Source organism: Jaculus jaculus, chromosome 13, assembly GCF_020740685.1.
Source record: "Jaculus jaculus isolate mJacJac1 chromosome 13, mJacJac1.mat.Y.cur, whole genome shotgun sequence".
Lineage (NCBI taxonomy): Eukaryota > Metazoa > Chordata > Mammalia > Rodentia > Dipodidae > Jaculus > Jaculus jaculus.
Genome location: NC_059114.1, coordinates 25,324,359 through 25,342,996, shown reverse-complemented (window position 1 = coordinate 25,342,996; position 18,638 = coordinate 25,324,359). Strand labels below are relative to the sequence as shown.

Below are 18,638 nucleotides of genomic sequence, written 5' to 3'. Positions count from 1 at the left end.
ATCCCCACCAACTCCCATGCCCTGTATTGTGTTTTTATACCAAGGTTTAAATATGCCCTTCAGATACCCCTGTGGAAGGAAACAGTGGATGCCAGACACCCCCCTTCATTGTCACTTTGGTCCAATTCCAGCTCTACAAGGGGCACTGAAGCCCTCTCCCTGGGCCTGCCCCTTGTCCAGGCCTTGGTCACTTTGAAGTCTCCCGCAGCGATCCTATTGCCAATAGAACCTTTTCTGACGCCCAGCAGCATGACATGTTGAACTTGGAGATTTATAGACAAACACTTCTCACTTAATCCTTCCCAAGTTGGCCCCCAGTAGAGATGGCTACTTAGCCAAATTTACTGGATACCGATAGTGTTTGTAGGAAACATTCCCTTTGTTCCAGGCATTGTGTTTCAGGTTTAGGAATACAGGGCAGACAAGGTAAAGCCCCTGTCCTTGAGACGTGACTAGACTGCTGGGAGTTAGAGCATAAAACAAGGCCTCTCCTTTCAGATGTCCAGATGCAAGGCTTCCAGACACGCCATGTCCTTTCTCTCCCTCCATTTACCAGAACTGTCACTTGATTAGTTGGGTTTTCTTCACATGGGGTTTTTAGAGCCAGGAGTGGTAGCTCATGCATGAAATTGCAGCACTTTGGCAACTGAGGCAGGAAAAACACAAGTTCAAGGCCTGAACTGACAGCCTAGAGAGCAAGACTTTGTACCCTGTCTCAAAAGAAAAAAAAAAAAAAGACATAAGACCAGTATAATAAAAGATGATGACATCAAAATAAAAGAGAGACTGAGAAGGGGAGGGGATATGATGGACAGTGGAGTTGTGAAGTAGAAAGTGAGAGGGGAGGGAATTATCATGGTTTATTGTCTATAATTATGCAAGTTATCAATCATAAAGAAGTAAAAAAGAGAAAAGAAAGATAGAGAAAAAATAAGAAAAGATAAAACCTACTTTTCATAGGGAGAAAAATTAAGTGACATATTTGTAAAGCACATAGCAAGGCCTGACACGCAGGGTTGGTTTATTGATGACTATTATTGTTTACTTCCCAAGGGAATACATGCCTGATACTAAAAACCTATGACATGGGTGTCATGAGACCTAGTGATGCAATGCCTGCTGGTGTCTGGCTAAATGCATATATTATGCTCACCAAACTGCCCAGAAAGCACTTTCTTTTGTTCATACCCATGTATTAATGCTACTCTTACTTTTGGTTAGAGAAGCTTCTCTTTTCAGATGGCAGTGACCCCTGAGATGACTCAGTAGGCACTATAGTGCTGACAAGAAGTGACAGAGGAGTGCTCAGCACTGAAACATCTCTATCACACCTTCCGAGGCTCAGGGTCCATTGCCAAAGAGGTGGCGGGAAGAATGTAAGAGCCAAAGGAAAGGTAGGACTCCTTACAATGCGCTCTTCCAGACACAAAATGGCCTGGATATCCATGACCTCACAGTGCTACCTACACAAGACCATCATAACAGGAGGAAAGGATCATGACATCAAAATAAAATTGAGAGTTAGAGAGGATATGATAGAGAGTAGAGTTGTGAAGAGGAAAATGAGGGCGGAGGAAATTATCATGGTTTAGTATTTATACTTATGGAAATTACCAATAATGAAAAACAATTGTTGGGCACAGTGGCACACACCTGTCATCCCAGCACTCGGGAGGCAGAGGTAGGAGGAGTACCATGAGTTCAAGGCCACCCTGAGACTATATGGTGAATTCCAGGTCAGCCTGGCTAGAGTGAAACTCTACCTCAAAAAAATAATAATAATAATAATTAGGGCTAGAGAGATGGCTTAGCACTTAAGGCACTTGACTACAAAGCCAAAGGACCCAGGTTCAATTCCTCAGAGTCCACATAAGCCAGATGCACAAGATGGTGCATGCATCTGGTGTTCATTTGCAGTGGCTGGAGCTGGCATGCTCATTCTCTTCCTCTCTCTTTCTCTCTCTCTCTCTCCCTCTCCCTCTTTATCTCTTTCAAATAAATGAATGAGAATAAAATATTTTTAAAAATTTTAATATAAAAAAGACAGATAAGTAAAAAGAAGAGAGATTGCTCAGTGGTTAAGGCACTTGCCTGCAAACCCTGAATTAGGACACAGGTTTGATTCTCCAATACCCACATAAGCCAGATGCACAAGGTGGCCCATGTATCTGGAGTTTGTTTCAGTGGCTAGAGGTCCTGGCATTTCCATTCTCTCTCTGCCTCTCTATCTACCTCTTTCTTTCTCCATCTTGCACATAAATAAATAAAATATATTTTTAAAAAAAGAATGATGACCGGGTGTGGTGGCTCATGCCTGTAATCCCAGCACTCAGGAGGCAGAGGTAGGAGGATTGGCGCAAGCCCTGAGCTAGAGTGAGACCCTACCTCAAAAAAAAAAAGAAAAGAAAAGAATTATGAAAGCCAGGCATGGTGGCGCATGCCTTTAATCCCAACATTCGGGAGGCAAAGGTAGGAAGATTGCTGTGAGTTCGAGGCCACCCTGAGACTCCATAGTGAATTCCAGGTCAGCCTGAGCTAGAGCGAAACCCTACCTTGAAAAACCCCCAAAAAAGAATGATGTTATAAAAAAAAAAAAAAGTTAGTCAAAAGCTGGGTGTGGTGGCACATGCCTTTAATCCCAGCTTTTGAGAGGCAGAGGTAGGAGGATCACTGTGAGTTTGAGGCCACCCTGAGACCACATAGTAAATTCCAGGTCAGCCTGGGTAGAGCAAAACCCTACCTCAAAAAACCAAAAAAAAAGGGGCTGGAGAGATGGCTTAGTGGTTAAGCGCTTGCCTGTGAAGCCTAAGGACCCCGGTTTGAGGCTCGGTTCCCCAGTTCCCACGTTAGCCAGATACACAAGGGGGCGCACGCGTCTGGAGTTCGTTTGCAGAGGCTGGAAGCCCTGGCGCGCCCATTCTCTCTCTCTCCCTCTATCTGTCTTTCTCTCTGTGTCTGTTGCTCTCAAATAAATAAATAAAAAATAAAAAAACAAAAAAAAAAAGAATGATGTTATTTCAGCCAGGTGTGGCAGCCCACATTCTTAATCCCAGCACTGGAAAGACTGAGATAGAAGAATTACCATGAGTTTGAGACCAGTCTGGATGACAGAGTGAATTTTCCAGGTCTGCCTGAGCTAGAGTGAGACCCTATCACAAATAAAAAATTAAAAAAAAAAAAAGTAAGAGCTAGAGAGATGGCTTACTGGTTAAGGCACTTGCCTGCAAAGCCAAAGGACCTAGGTTCGATTTCCCAGGACCCATGTAAGCCAGAAGCACAAGGTGGCACATGTATCTGGAGTTCATAGTGGCTGGAGGCCCTGGTGTGCCCATTTTCTCTCTCTCTCTCTCTCTCTCTCTCTCAAATAGGTAAACAAATGAAATATTTTAAAAAGTAAAAACGATAATATTACTCCATAAGAATAAATTGCTTGGGCTGGAGCAATGTAGTTCAATGGTGGAGTGTTTGCCTACAATGCATGAAGCCCTGGTTCCATTCACAGCACTACACAAAGAAAAAAAGGAGTTGATATATGTGTAAGTCCCTCATATACACAGCAAGAGTTTAACACATACAGCCCATGAGAACTCCTGAAGACCCTGAAACTTCTGGAAGGCAAAAGAGTTCAGGAAAGAATTCCATACATGCCTTACCAAAGGCCCCCCATTCTCTTTGTTCATTCTTGAAGCCTGACCCTCCCTGGTTCACTTTGCATTCTCCCAGAGAAGCGCATTCCCTGATAAACTGTTCTCTCCTCTGTCCTCTGTACTGCTTTACAGAGTGCCAGGAGGCCCTGGGGCTGTCCACACTCAAACATCACCCTCCTGAGATGTGCATTCAGCTCCTCTAATCACTCCCCACAGTATAACCAGCCCTCGTGACCCCCCATCCACCCACCTCAGGTCTTGTTCCCCTAGCTCCTTAATCAAATTAAGGGACAGAAGAGGGTTTAGATAGGGTTACTAAATATATTTCTGTTTAGGGGACCAAGAAAAAGGAGAGTTGAGGAGGTAAAGTGTGAAATTCCTTAATGGAATGTGCCCTGAGCCTTCTTTGCCTTGAATGAGCCCCAGATCACCCATCTGGGAAGAGTTTGCGCAGGCAACGTACTTGTCCATCTATTATCTCCTGCAGATATGACTGGTGGCAGAGCGCCCACTCCAGGAAAGGTCTGCTGAGGCCATCAGGCCCTGTGAGCTGGTCTGACCCTGGTCTATATATTTCACAGGACACCCTGGTCCCAAAGAAGTGACGGCTTTCTGTGGAGTGTGACACCAACAGAGGCTGCTCACAGCTGGAGGTCACAGTTTATTCTGCTGCACTCTCCCCACACCAGAGTCTAGATCCTGTGGAATGTTTTACTGTTTTAAAAACTGTAAAGTAAAGCGGGTCATGGTGGCTCACACACTTGGGAGGCAGAGGAAAGTGGATCACTGAGTTTGAGGCCACCCTGAGACGACACAGTGAATTCCAGGTCAGCCTGGGCTATAGCAAGACCCTACCTCAGGGTGGGGGGAGGGGAGAAGAGAGAGAAAGACAATGTGCCATCAGGGCCTCCAGCCACCACAAACAAACTCCAGATGCATGTGCCACCTTAAGCATCTGTACATGGGTATTGGGGAATCAAACCTGGGTCCTTTGGCTTTGCCAGAGCCAGCAAGTACCTTAACCACTAAGCCATCTCTCCAGACACCCACCACCCCCTCTTTTTAAAATTTCCACCAGCAATTTTTTTTTCCTAGGTAGGGTCTCATTCTAGCCCAGGCTGACTTGGAATTCACTATGTCACTCAGGGTGGCCTCGAACTCATGGCAATCCTCCTACTTCTGCCTCCTGAGTGCTGGGATTAAAGGTGTGTGCCACCACACTGGGCTTAATAAAGTTTTTTAAGCCGGGCCTCATACATGTCAGCCAAGCACTCTACTACTGAGCCTGAGCTATGTCCCCAGCCTCCAATGGCCATTTTTAACATTTAGGTAAACTTCTCCATGGGTTTAACATGACGAAATATTCTCATATTGCTGAATATCTAAGTTTTTTTTTTTTTTTTTTAACCTTCCCTCACCAGATAGAGAGAAAGAGAGAATGGGCATGCTATGGCCTCTAGCAACTGCAAACAAACTCCAGATGCATGTGTGCCTTGTGCATCTGGCTTACATGGGTCCTGGGGAATCAAACCTGGGTCCTTAGGCTTCGCGGGCAAACACCTTAAACACTAAGCCATTTCCCCAGCCCCCACCTTTTTTTTAAACTATTGTAATGACTATTGATTACCTTTGCTTAAAATCACCTTGGTTCATCTCTTATTTCTTCAGAATCATTCCTAGAAATGAAGTTACTGAGTCACTGTTTTTAAAGTCTTGTTACATGTCACTAAGTGATTTTCCAGGGAGCCAGCATGCCCTCCCACCAGCATGTGGAGGAGAAGGCCCTCTTTAAAAGCAACTCCATTTTTTGGGAGGTGGAAATTCTCTTTCTGATGTGATTTGCATTTCCTTGATTACTAGTAGAGCAGAACTTTCTTCTGTATGTCACTCATACATCCATGGTGATTATCACAGAGTGACTTGTCATTTCCACTGAGTCTGGGTCCCTCCCTCCCTCTCTTTCTTCCTTCTCCTCCTCCTCCTCCTCCTTCTTCTTCTTTCTCTCTCTCTCTCTTTCTCTCTCTCTCTCTCTCTCTCCCTTGCTTGAGTTTTAGTCTGCACCCAGCTACTCTAGAACTGCACCAGTGAGAAGGCTGTTTTCAGTTCCAGTATACCTAGCAGAACTTTGGTCTTAATGAGGATGTGTACTGCTGTTTTGACCCTCCCTTCCCTCCCTCCCACCCTGGCCACACCAAGTGGCTCCTACAATCCTGCCCCACCTCAGAGGAAAGTTCAGAGTGCCAAGATTTCTCTTCCACCAAATCTGCCATCTCGGACTATTCTGGAGAGAGTATGGTTTTATTCAGGAAGTAACCCAGCTACAGCCAGCAAGTCCATGCCCTCTGCTTTCTCTTCCCAGGAAACTGACATTCCTCTCATTCTCTGGGGAATTGCGGGAGCCGTGGGGCCAGAAGAAAGACCTCACTTTCTCATGAGTCCATGGCTGCGTCTGCCTGGCCGCCCAGTGAGGTTCTGATGGGTTTCTGTGGTCTCTGAGGAGCCCTGGCAGCCTTGGCACCAGAAGTGCATGCACCATCACCTCCCATGGGTATATGGTCCCCTTCCTCTGCATGGAGAATGGGCTGGGGGACAGAGAGTGTCACTCAGAACTGGGAGTGGCAGGTGATAGCCAGATGGTCGCCAGCAACTTCAGGGTCCAGAGGAATGTGCATAGGAGACCCTCCTGCACACTCAGCTACATATCTGGCCGTGTGTCTCTGTGGGTGAGGCTCCTGCACTGAAGTCACCTAGTGAGTCTTGCCTGGAGCCCTTGGGCGACATAATGCCTCCTTCCTCTGTTGCTGGAGGACCCGAGGCTCTGCTTTCTATGGCCTCTTTCCTTGGCCCCATCTTCTGGCTTCTCCTCCACTTGGTATCTTTCCTTCCCTTGGATCTTTGGTCCAGGTATTTGGACACAGCCATCAGATTTTCCCCAAGGGAAGCAGAAGGAACTTAAAGCTCTGTAGGTGAGGGGCTAGAGAGATGGCTCAGCGGTTAAGGTGCTTGCCCAGCAAAGCCTAAGGACCCAGTTTCAATTCCCCAGTACCCATGCCACATGCACAAGGTGGTACATGCATCTAGAGTTCATTTGCAGTGCCTGGAGGCCCTGGTGCATTCTCCCTCTCTCTGCTTGTCTGTCTCTCTCTCATAAATAAATAGAATATTTAATTTTTTTTTAATAAAAAGCTCTGCAGGAGGGAGAAGTGGCCTCACTGGACAGTTAAACTCTCCTTGGCGTCCTGTGTTTTTACCTCAAGATAATATCTTCACTTCTGGTCCTTAGAGTGAATCCTGGTTCAAAAGTCTCTTTTGGCCATGTGTGGTGGCTCATGCCTATAATCCCAGTAGGCTGAAGTATAAGGATTGCCATGAGTTCAAGGTCAGCCTGAGCTAGAGTGAGTTACAAGTCAATTTGAAGTAGAATGAGAACCTGCCTCAAAAACAAAAACAAGGGCTGGAGAGATAGCTTAGGAGTTAAGCACTTGCCTGTGAAGCCTAAGGACCCCGGTTCGAGGTTCGGTTCTCCAGGACCCACATTAGCCAGATGCACAAGGGGGCGCACCTGTCTGGAGTTCGTTTGCAGTGGCTGGAAACCCTGGCGCGCCCATTCTCTCTCTGCCTCTTTCTCTCTCTCTGTCACTCTCAAATAAATAAATAAGAATGAACAAAAAAAAATTTTTAAAGACAACATCATAAACAACAACAACAAGCCTCTCAGCCTGGTGTGGTGGCCCTCGCCTTTAAATCCTGGCACTCGGGAGGCAGAGGTAGGAGAATCACTGAGTTGAAGGCCAGCCTGGTACTAGCGTGATTTCAAGGTCAGCCTGGGCTAGAGTGAGACCCTACCTTGAAAAAAAAAAGAGGACAGGAGAAATGGCTTATCAGTTAAGGCACTTGCCTACAAAGACTAGGGACCCAGGTTTGATTCCCCAGTAGCCGTGTAAGCCAGATGTACATAGTGGCGCATGTGTCTGGAGTTCATTTGCAGTGGCTGGAGGCCCTGGTGTGCTGATTCTATCTGCCTCCTTCTCTCTCTAATAAATAAATAAATAAAATAAAATATCTTTTTTTAAAGCCTTCTCTCCTGTTATTCTAGCATGTCCCAGCCCAGAAGATGGGTAGAGAATATTATACATCATAAAAATACCATTAGTTAAAAAGGGACAAAAATTATGTTATGGATCAGAAAATTAAAGATGGTATTACTTGGGCTGCAGAGAAGGTTTAGAGATTAAGGTCCTTGTCTGCAATGCCTAATGATTCAGTTTCAATTCCCTAGTACCCATTTAAAACTAGATGCACAAAGTGGTGCATGCATCTGGAGTTCATTTGCAGTGGCTACACCCATTCTCCGGTGTACCCATTCTCTCTCTCACTCCTTGCAAATAAATAAAATAGTTTTTAAAAGTTTTTTTAAAGATAGCATTGCTTATGCCAACACATATCAATAGCATCAAACATCTAAGTTTAAGTCTAGCACCTTTAATCCCAGCACTCAGAAGGCAGAGGTAGAAGGATCACCATGAGTTCAAGGCCACCCTGAGACTACAGAGTGAATTTCAGGTCAGCCTGAGTAAGAGTGAGACCGTACCTCAAAAAAACAAAACAAAACAAAGAAAATCTAAGTCTATTCTCTGGCAAAGCAGCAGTTGTGATCAGGAAAACAAACATGGAGAGGCCAGATCCGGGCCCTTAGAAAGGCCATCCAAGACAAAGCGGAGGTGATAGGCAAATGGATGGTCCCTGCAGTGCTATGTGAGTTCATATATGGGAACTCTGGCAGATCTGAAGCCACCAACCGGATTCATAGAGGAAGTGGCCGCAGCTGGAGCCAGAAGGCAAGAGGTAAAGATGAAGGTGCCTCATGGGAAAGATGGCTTCACAGGGAACAGAGGTGGGAACGCAGGAATGGATGAATCCTTTAGAGACCACAGAACAGAGTAAGGACTCCTGGAACAGGCAGGGATACGCCAGAGAAACAGGGCCAGCAGCAGGCAAGGACAATGAGATGTCACAAGCATTGGTTTATGGGGCTGGGGGGAGGGGTGGAGCTGGGAAAACTCTAAGTTCCTGCAGGACTGAGGCTGGGCACAGTGGGGATTTCTTCTTTGGGGAAACCTCAGCTTGATAAGCCATGAGCTGCTTGGACCAGGTCCGCTAGATTATCTAGAGTAAACTCCTTAAAGTCATCTGCTTATAGTTATTATCTACAAAATCCCCAAACGGCAGCAACAGATTAGTGTTTGATTGAAATCCTGGGGACCATAGCTGAGCCAAGTGGGCCATCAAAAGTGCCAGTCAGACATGAGAGTGTTGACATACACACCTGTGATTCCCGCATTCAGCACTCAGGGGTCTCAGGCAAGAACCCTGCGAGTTCAAGACCACCCTATATTAAAATAAATAATAATAATAATAAGAGAGACATGGTGTAGGGTTTATAATCCCAGCACTTGGGAAGCTGAGACAGGAGAATTACCATGAGTTTGAGACTAGCCTGGTCTACACAAACAACAAGTCCCAGGCTAGCATGCACTATAGCATATAAGCCCTATCTCAAAAAAAAAAAAAAAAAAAGAAGGTGAAGGTGAAGGTCTACTTGCTGAGACCCCTCTTGTGTTACAGGAATTTTGCCTTTGTTCCATCTCTTAAGTTCTATAATACTCTGTTATAAAATCTTTCTAAACTTCACCCCTCTATAGTCTGCGGGTTTCATTCTTTGAATTCGTTAGACAAAAACCTAGATGCAGTCTGGTGTGGTGGCGCACACCTTTAATCCCAGCACTTAGGAGGCAGAGGTAGGAGGATCACCGTGAGTTCTAGGCCACCCTGAGACTACATAGTGAATTCCATGTCAGCCTGAGCTACAGTGAGACCCTACCTTGAAACCCTTTCCCGCCCCCCAAAAAAACCTAGATGCTTGTTGTGGTGTTGCCCGCCTGCTACCTTGAAAAAAAAAAAAAAATGAATGAATGAATGAATGAATGAATCTGATATTTTTCTGCACTTGAGCTTGGCTTAAATATAAACTGGAAGGAAGAGGAAAAATAGCCTCCAGAGGGAAGTATTAATTTTAATGAGATTTCACAGTTAGATTTGTTTTGTAAAAGAAAGGTGAATGACCTGAAGTGTGCCTTGTGCGCAGGCTTTCTTTGCGCTGAGAGACAAGCCAGCCTTGGGCAGGAAGCGCTTCGTGCCCTCAGACATGTGCTGACCTCCAGTTGGGGACATGATCATGAGGTCCCAAGGCACTTGTTTTCCCTAATGAAATAAAAATGCTTTTGAGACTTTAAATCAGGGTTAACATTAAGACTTTGTGCTCTCTGTATGTTTTCTCTTGATCACTTTAATCATCATGTGCTAACTGGTGAAAAGCTGATTTAGAAACAGGGTAAGTGCCCCCAGGTCTCAGAACTGAGCCGGTTTATCTCATGTGTCCTCCTAGACCCTTATTATTCTAAGACAAGCCAGCCCCCTGGCTCTGTGACAAGGGAAAGGAAGACAACAGCTCAAGGGTTAAAAACACTAGAAATGTGATAGGTACATCAGGGTTTTGTTGTTGTTGTTATTTTGTTTTTTGTTTTTTGAGGTAGGGTCTCACTGTAGCCCAGGCTGATCTGGAACTCACTGAGATCCTCCTACCTCTGCCTCCCAAGTGCTGCTATTAAAGGTGTGCACCACCACGCCCCACACATCAATGCATTTTAAGGTGATGCTAAATTACCAGGAACAGGTTTACAATGTATTTTAAATAGTTCATCACTGTGCTTGTAGCTTTAAAAGGAAAATACTACTTCATGCTTACTGCAATGGTTGACAGATGTTCTTAAGAATGAATAAAAATGCCAAGCTTCAATCCTACCTTTTTAAATTGCCTTGCATGCCGGGCGTGGTGGCGCACGCCTTTAATCCCAGCACTCGGGAGGCAGAGGTAGGAGGATCTCTGTGAGTTCAAGGCCACCCTGAGATTCCATAGTGAATTCCAGGTCAGCCTGGGCTAAAGTGAGACCCTATCTCAAAAAACAACAACAAAAAAAACAAAACAAAAAAAAATTGCCTTGCAGACTCAATTAAGTGGTCAAATTTTTAGATGGCTTTTGATTGCTTCTTATAATGACTTAAGTCTCTGACAACTTGATTTGGATCTGTGGATAAAACATGGTCTGGTCAAAATGTTTTACCTATAGTTATAACTATTAGATGTTTAAGATACAGTATGTGTGACTTCTGTGTTTTAGAAAAGGGCTGATATATAATTTGGTTCTCTGTATTTTCTCTCCTGCCTTAATGGCTTACAAGACAGTTTACTTTCCAAGGTCATTAAAGCTAGGATATAATTTTGAGACTTTGGTGAGGCAGGAAAAAAATGTGCAGACAAGCCTTTTTAAAATCCAAATGATAAGCTGGGCTTGGTGGCACACACCTTTAATTCCAGTACTCGGAAGGCAGAGGTAGGTGGATCACCATGAATTCAAGATCACCCTGAGACTACAAAGTGAATTCCACAGGTCAGCCTGAGCTAGAGTGAGACCCTACCTCGAAAAACCAATAAGTAAATAAATAAATAAAATCCAAATGACATAATGTCATGAATGTAATTTAGACTCAACTGTATTAAATAAGTTGATAAATTTGTTTATATCACTGTGTCTCATGATATCAAGGTTAAAGTTCAGTTAACTGATATTGATCCAAAAACATCCAGGGTCCCTCTGGAGGGACCCACTCTTCAGATAGTGTACCCTCCCTCCAAGTACTGGTGCTCAGCTAGCAGAACTGGTGGCACTTAGGGACTTGCTCCTCACTAAATCTGGCTGCCTTCCAGAAGAAGGAGGAGGCCCAAAACATAGCTGTACCAGGTCACTGAAACAACCTACATTCATGCCACTGTTGAGAAAGAGACATGCTGCAGTCTTGCTTCCTGCTCAAGTCACAGCAAGGCACCACAAAGGCATCAAAAGGGATTCCATGACGCGGGTGTGGTGGCGCTCACCTTCCACATCTGGCTCTGGAGTTTTCAAAAAATAATTTATTTATTTGCAAGCAGAGAGAAATAGACAAAAGAGAGATTGACAGACAGAAGGGTGTGCCAGGGTCTCCAGCCACTGCAAATGAACTCCAGATGTATGGTCCTCTCTGTGCATCTGGCTTTATGTGGGTACTGGCGAGTCAAACCTAGGTCATTAGGCTTTGCAGGCAAGTGCCTTAGCCACTGAACCATCTCTCCAGCTCTGATTTTTTAAAATCATAGTTAAGGGCTGGAGAGATGGCTTAGCGGTTAAGCGCTCGCCTGTGGAGCCTAAAGACCCCGGTTCGAGGCTCGATTCCCCAGGACCCACGTTAGCCAGATGCATAAGGGGGCGCATGTGTCTGAAGTTTGCAGTGGCTGGAGACCCTGGTGCACCCATTCTCTATCTCTCTCTCTCTGCCTCTTTCTCTCTCTGTCTCTCTCAAATAAAATAAATAAAAAGTTAACAAAAAAAATTTTTTTTAAATCATAGTTAAATATTGGTTTTTAAAAACTATTCAACTCTTAACCATGGTTTGAACTAAAAGGGAGAAGCGGGGAGGGGAGAAGGAGAGATTGTCCAGCATGCTTGTATGTATATTTCAGAACCTTTTTTAAATGTAAAAGCTGTACATTTCTGGGAAGTTCTGAATTTCTTTTGTTTTTTTTTTTTCCTTCAAGCATTTTGCAGTGAGCTTCTTTTATATATAGCAAACAATTTGAAAGAATACAAAAGTATGTGAGGTTCATTCAAAACTACAAGTATAGCACTGGTACGGTACACTAAAGACTGATAAAAAGAAACAATAACGAAAGGCCTCCATTTTAAATGTCATTCATATATACCTTGTGGATGAGAGCTATATACTTTTACACACTTTTTTAGAGGAATAAATTATTGAATTACTGAAAAAAATAAAAAATAAAAAATATTCAAGGCCACACTGAGACTACATAGTATATTCCAGGTCAGCCTGGGCTAGAACAAGACCCTAACTTGGAAAAAAAAAAAATTCAAGCTTTAAGGGCTGGAGAGATGGTTAAGCAGTTAAAGGTGCTTTCTTGCAAAGCCTGCTAGCCTAGGTTCAAGTTCCAGTACTTACATACAGCCAGATGCACAAAATGGTGCATGCATCTGGAATTTGTTTGCAGAGGCAAGAGGCCCTGTTACACCCATGCTCACTCTCACTCTCGCTCTCTCTCTCTTTCTGCCTGTCACACAAAAATATAAAAACAAAAATAAAATATTCAAGTTTTAAATATGTACTGATGGAAAGGAAAACCACGGAAAGGTAGGACTGGACAAGGGAAAGTAGTGAGGCAAGGGCAGACGGGACAGAGTCTGAGCAAGGGCATGTTCAGGATTCTTACAGTGGGGTGATAGGAAATGAGGAGTTAGTCTAGTATTTTCTCCACTTTTGCTATATTTGTGGATTTCTATAATAAAATGTATTTTTAATGTTTTATTTTTATTTATTTGAGAAAGAGGAATGGGCATTCCAGGGCCTCCAGCCACTACAAACAAACTCCAGATGCATGCACCACCATATACAGCTGGCTTACATGAGTCCTGGGGATTGAGGCTGGGTCCTTGCACTTCACAGGCAAGTTCCTTAACTGCTAAGCTTCCTCTCCGGCCCATAAAATATGTTTTTATTTATTTTTTTGTAAAGACAGAGAAAAAGAAAGAAAGAATGGGCACACCAGGGGGCCTCTTACCACTGCATGCCACTCCAGATGCATACGCCACTTTGTGCATCTGGCTTAAAACGAGTACTGGAGAATTGAGCCCAGGCCATCAGGCTTTACAAGCAAGCAATGTTAATCACTGAGCCATCTCTTCAACCCAAGATAATTTGTTTAATCATGTGAAGCTGGTAGGTGTGTATGGGATAAGCCAAGATAGGGAAAGATTACAGAGGAGGAAACTGAATCGGTGTGTTAATACTGTACTGTGGAGGCATCCTATTACTTATCCATATTCCCACACTCTCCCACTGGGTGTCTCTTTGGTTTAACGTTGGGGCCCAGGAAAGGAAACGGGGTCATCACGAGCCTGCTTTGGGATGACACCTCATTTTTCCCCAGGCTAGTTCAGAAAGGTCAGTTTGTTGAAAGGAGTCCCAGCCTGCCCATGTTTCCAACTAACATAGCACTAAAGTCTGAGAACTCTGGGGCTGGAGGAAGACCAGGACTTGGGGACCCTTTATCTTCAACTTGATCCACCACTGAAAATGGAAAATAAAGTTCCGAGAAGGATAAGAGTCATGTGTGAAAATCCTTCTGGATCCTTCCATGCCTGCCTCTTCCCCCACAGCCCCAGTGGACCCTTGAACACCCACAACGTCCAGTCGCTGGAGGGCATGAGTCAGGCGGGGGATGGGGGAGCTGCATGGCTGGGCTGCCGCTGGCAGGAAGCAGATCCTGGAGCACCAGCTCAGGACTGGAAGAAAACCAGCTAGCCTGCTGGCGAGGAAGACTGGCAGGGTCTCCAACTCTCTGACCCCAAAGGACGGATCAGGAAACGATCAGAGCACGTGCTTCTGTGGCTTGGAGTGACACTGGGCATTGGTTAGGCCTTTCCCTTGAAGACCAACCCTTAGAAGCCAATGGTGACCCTGAGATTTGACAGAACAAGAAGTTGTTCCCACAAAAGATTCAGTCTGAGCACCTGCTCCTGGTAGAGACAATTTCATCCCTTCCATGGTCCCAAAAGCAGAATGACAGAATGAGGTCAACACACTACTTCTGACAGTTAATCTCCCTCCTGCGAACAACGAGGAGGTAAAGAAGAACCAAATGAGTGTATTAGAGTGAAAAATAACCCGCTTGGGACTGGAGATGGTTTAGTCACTGGCACCCCATCCCGCACTGTGCCCGAGGCTCTGAAAATACCCCGGGAGGTCTAACCAAGGGGCTGAACAGGTGGAACTGCCAGGCCCAGAGCACCTGGTGGAGTCAGAGTTGAATTACAGGAAAGATGGGTTTGCCCAAGTGGTGGGGGTAAAGGGTAGGGCCAAGGCAGGGCACGGAGCATAAGCGGTCAATTGCTCCTGTGGACTTCTGAGGTTGCATGCAGTGCGGAGGCACTTCAAAAAGTTCAAACAAGCTGGCGTGGTGGTGCACACCTTTAATCCCAGCACTTGGGAGGCAGAGGTAGGAGAATTGCCATGAATTGGAGGCCACCTTGAGACTACATAGTGAATTCCAGGTCAGCCTGAGCTAGAGCAAGACCCTACCTGGAAAAAATAAAAACAAACAAACAAACAAAAAAAAAAGAGTCAAAACAGAACTATCTGCCTGGCCTAGTGTGGTGGGACATGCCTTTAATATCAGCACTCATGAGGCAGAGATAGGAGGATTGCTGTGACTTCAAAGCCAGCCTGAGACTACATAGTGAATTCCAGGTCAGCCTGGGCCAGAGCCAGACCCTACCTCAAAAAACAAAAAACAAACAACCAAACAAAAAAGAGCTAGAGCTATGCTCAGTGGTAAGGCTCTAGGTTCAACACTGGGGGGAAAAAAGTATGTATGTAATATACTAATACACACACGTGTGCGTATGTGTATGCGTCATTTGGCCCAATAGTCCCACTATTGCACTACTGGGTATCTAACTCAAAAGAATTGTAAACAGAGCCAGGTGTGGTGGCACACACCTTTAATCCCAGCATTCGGGAGGCAGAGGTAAGAGGATGGCTTTGAATTCAAGGCCACCCTGAGATGACATAGTGAATTCCAGGTCAGCCTGAGCTACAGTGAGACCCTACCTCAAAAAACAAACAAAAAGAAAAGAATTGTAAACAGGATCTCAGAGAGGAAACTGCACCCCCATGGACATTGAATGCATCATTATTCACAGTAGCTAAGAGGTAGAGGCAACTTAAATGTACATCAACAGATGAATGGATAAAGAAAATGTAGCATATATGCAGGATGGAATAATACATAGCCTTAAAGAGGAAATCATGGGGCTGAAGAGATGGCTTAGTGGTTAAGACACTTGCTGGCAAAGCCAAAGGACCCAGGTGCCATTCCCCAGTACCCATGTAAAGCCAGATGCACAAGGTAGTATATGTGTCTGGAGTTCCTTTGCAGTGGCTAGAGGCCCTGACACACTCATTCTCCCTCAATACCTCTCTCCCTCCCTCTCTTTCTCTCTCTCTCTCTCTCTCTCTCTCAGATAAATAAATAAAGTATTTAAAAACAGTAATCATGTCATATACTACAACATGGATGAGACTTTAGTACCTTTTGCTAAATGAAATAAGTCAGTCACAAAAAGATAAATACTGCACCATTCCACTTATGAGATATCTAAAGTAGTCAAATTTGTAGAATCAGAGAAAATGATTTGTTTCCAGCATCTGGAGGGAGGGGAAGAAAGAGGGTTGTTTAATGGGTATAGAATTTCACATTTGCAGCATGAAGTTCTAGAAATAATTGTACACACTATTGTTAGAATGACTGTACTGTACACTAAAAGTGGTAAAAATTCTAAATTTTATGTGTTTTGACCACATTCTCTCTCTCTTATCTCTTCTCTCTCTCTCTCCCTGTGTGTATGTCGGGGGGGGTGGCATTGGGGGAGCACTCCTCTACAGAACCTCAGGTGTCCTGTTCTATTCCTCCTCCACCCTATTCTCTTTTATTTGATTGTTTGTGTTCTTATTTTTCAAGTTAGGGTCTCCCTGTATCCCTCTAGCCTAGGCTGACCTAGAATTCACTATATAGTCTAAGGTTGGCCTTGAACTCACAGAGATTATCCTACCTCTGCTTTCCAAGTGCTAGGATTAAAATGCACCACCACGCCTGGTGAGTCAGTGATTCTGGAGCTTGTGGGACTCCGATGATCCACACACAGTCCTACAGGGGTCTCTGTTCCCCTGTGGGACTGGGGTAACAGGTGTGTGACCACACCCAGCTATTTAGATGGGATCCTGAGATTCCAACCCTGGCAGAATCAGGCCCCCTTAAGTCCTTGTGCTTGCACTGGAAGCACACTTAACCACAAAGCCTTCTCTCTAACCCCTTGACCACTATTTTTTTTTGGGGGGGGGGGTGGGAGCATTGAGGTATGGTCTCACTCCAGCCCTGGCTGACCTGGAACTTTTTCTGTAGCTCCAGGCTGGCCTTGAACTCATGTCAATCCTCCTGCCTCTGTTTGGCCTTTGACCACTATTAAAAAAAAAAAAAAAAAAAAAAAAAAAAAAGGTAGCCAGGCATGGTGGCACACGCCTCTAATCCCAGCACTCGGGAGGCAGAGGTAGGAGGATCACCATGAGTTCAAGGCCACCCTGAGACTACATAGTGAATTCCAGGTCAGCCAGAGCTACAGTGAGACCCTACCTCGAAAAACAAAACAAAACAAAACAAAAACAGGTGAAAACTATACTTTCAGGGATCATTTCTTTTAAAAATTTTTATTTATTTATTTGAGAGAGAGAGAGAGAATGGGTGCACCAGGACCTCTAGCCCCTGCAAACAAACTCCAGGCACATGTGCCACCTGGTTTATGTGGGTACTGGGGAATACAATTGGGATCCTTTGGCTTTGCAGACAAGCACTTTAACCTCTAAGCCATCTCTCCAGCCCTCAGGGATCATTTCTGTAGTTCGTTACTAGAGAAGTTTCTCTGGCTATGTTGAGTACCAGAAACCATGAGGAGGAGGTTGGCGTTCTCTCCTGAGTGTGAAGCCGGCTCTAGGTGTTGCTTTGCTGCAACTACCACCAGCCATTGATGATCATTCCTGCTCTCCTTCTGGAAGGCTGGAGGGAGAGGATGCAGTCTGAATGACCAATAAAAGAAAGAAAAGAGAGAGAGAGAGAGAGAGAGAAAAGAAAGTAGCCTAGGGTGATGGTTCATGTCTTTAATCTCAGCACTTTGGAGGCAGAGGTAGAAGGATTGCTGTGAGTTCAAGGCCACCCTGAGACTACAGTGAATTCCAGGTCAGCCTGTGCTAAAGTGAGACCCTACCTCAAAAATAATAAGAGAGATGGAGAGATGATTTAGCAGTTAAGGCACTTGCTTGTGAAGCCTAAGGACTCATGTTCAACTCTCCATGTCCCATGTAAGCCGGACACACAGTGACCAAGCGCACAAGGTCTCACATGCATACAAGGGAGTGCACATGTCCAGAGTTTGATTGCAGTGGCTGGATGCTCTGGCGCACCCATTCTCTCTCTCTCACAAAATAAAAGGAGCTGGGTGTGGTGGCACATGCTTTTAATCCCATCACTTGGGAGGCAGAGGTAAGAGGATCACCCTGAGTTCAAGGCTATCCTGAGACTAGATAATGAATTCTAGGTCAACCTGGGCTAGAGCAAGACCCTACCTCAAAAAAAAAAAAAAAAAAAAAACAGGAAGAAAGAAAGAGAGAGAGAGAGAAAGAAAGAACAGGCCAATCTGTTGGACTTTCCTCAAAAAAAATAATAATAATAATTGGGAGGGAGGGTATTACCATGGGAAATTTTTTATAATCATGGAAAATGTTAATAAAAATTGAGAAAACAAATAATTAACAATAATAATAATCCTGGAATAATCCTTCTTGCTTATAATTCCGGGAGGCTGAGGCAGGAATATCAAGAGTTCAAGGCTTGCTAGGACCCCCTCTCAAAAAAAAAAAAAAAAAAAAAAGGTTCATTGTGATAACACAGACTTATACTCCCAGCATTTGGAAGGCTGGGGCCCTAGGCTGTGTGTGTGTGTGTGTGTGTGTGTGTGTGTGTGTGTGTGTGTGTGTGTGTTTGTGGCAAGATACAGGATCATGGATGACTGTGTGATGACTGTCCCCCTGCTCCTGTCCCAGTCATGATCTGGGCACTTTGGGTAGAGATTCTCTCATTTACTCTTGGGAAAACACATGAAGTAGATTGTGTTATCCACTTTTTTCTTTTCTTTTCTTTTCTTTTTTCTTTTTTCAAGGTAGGGTCTCACTCTATCCCAGGCTAACCTGAAATTCACTATGGAGTCTCAGGGT

At 44.6% G+C, this 18,638-nt stretch overlaps 1 non-coding gene across 1 annotated transcript; it reads left to right on the top strand.

Annotated features, from left to right (window-relative positions):
- The first annotated feature begins 17,244 nt into the window (after nucleotides 1–17,244).
- On the top strand, nucleotides 17,245–17,451 carry LOC123454430. Its single transcript, XR_006633386.1, has one exon. It is a non-coding gene; the product is annotated as a small nucleolar RNA U3 (small nucleolar RNA).
- The last annotated feature ends 1,187 nt before the right edge of the window (nucleotides 17,452–18,638 follow it).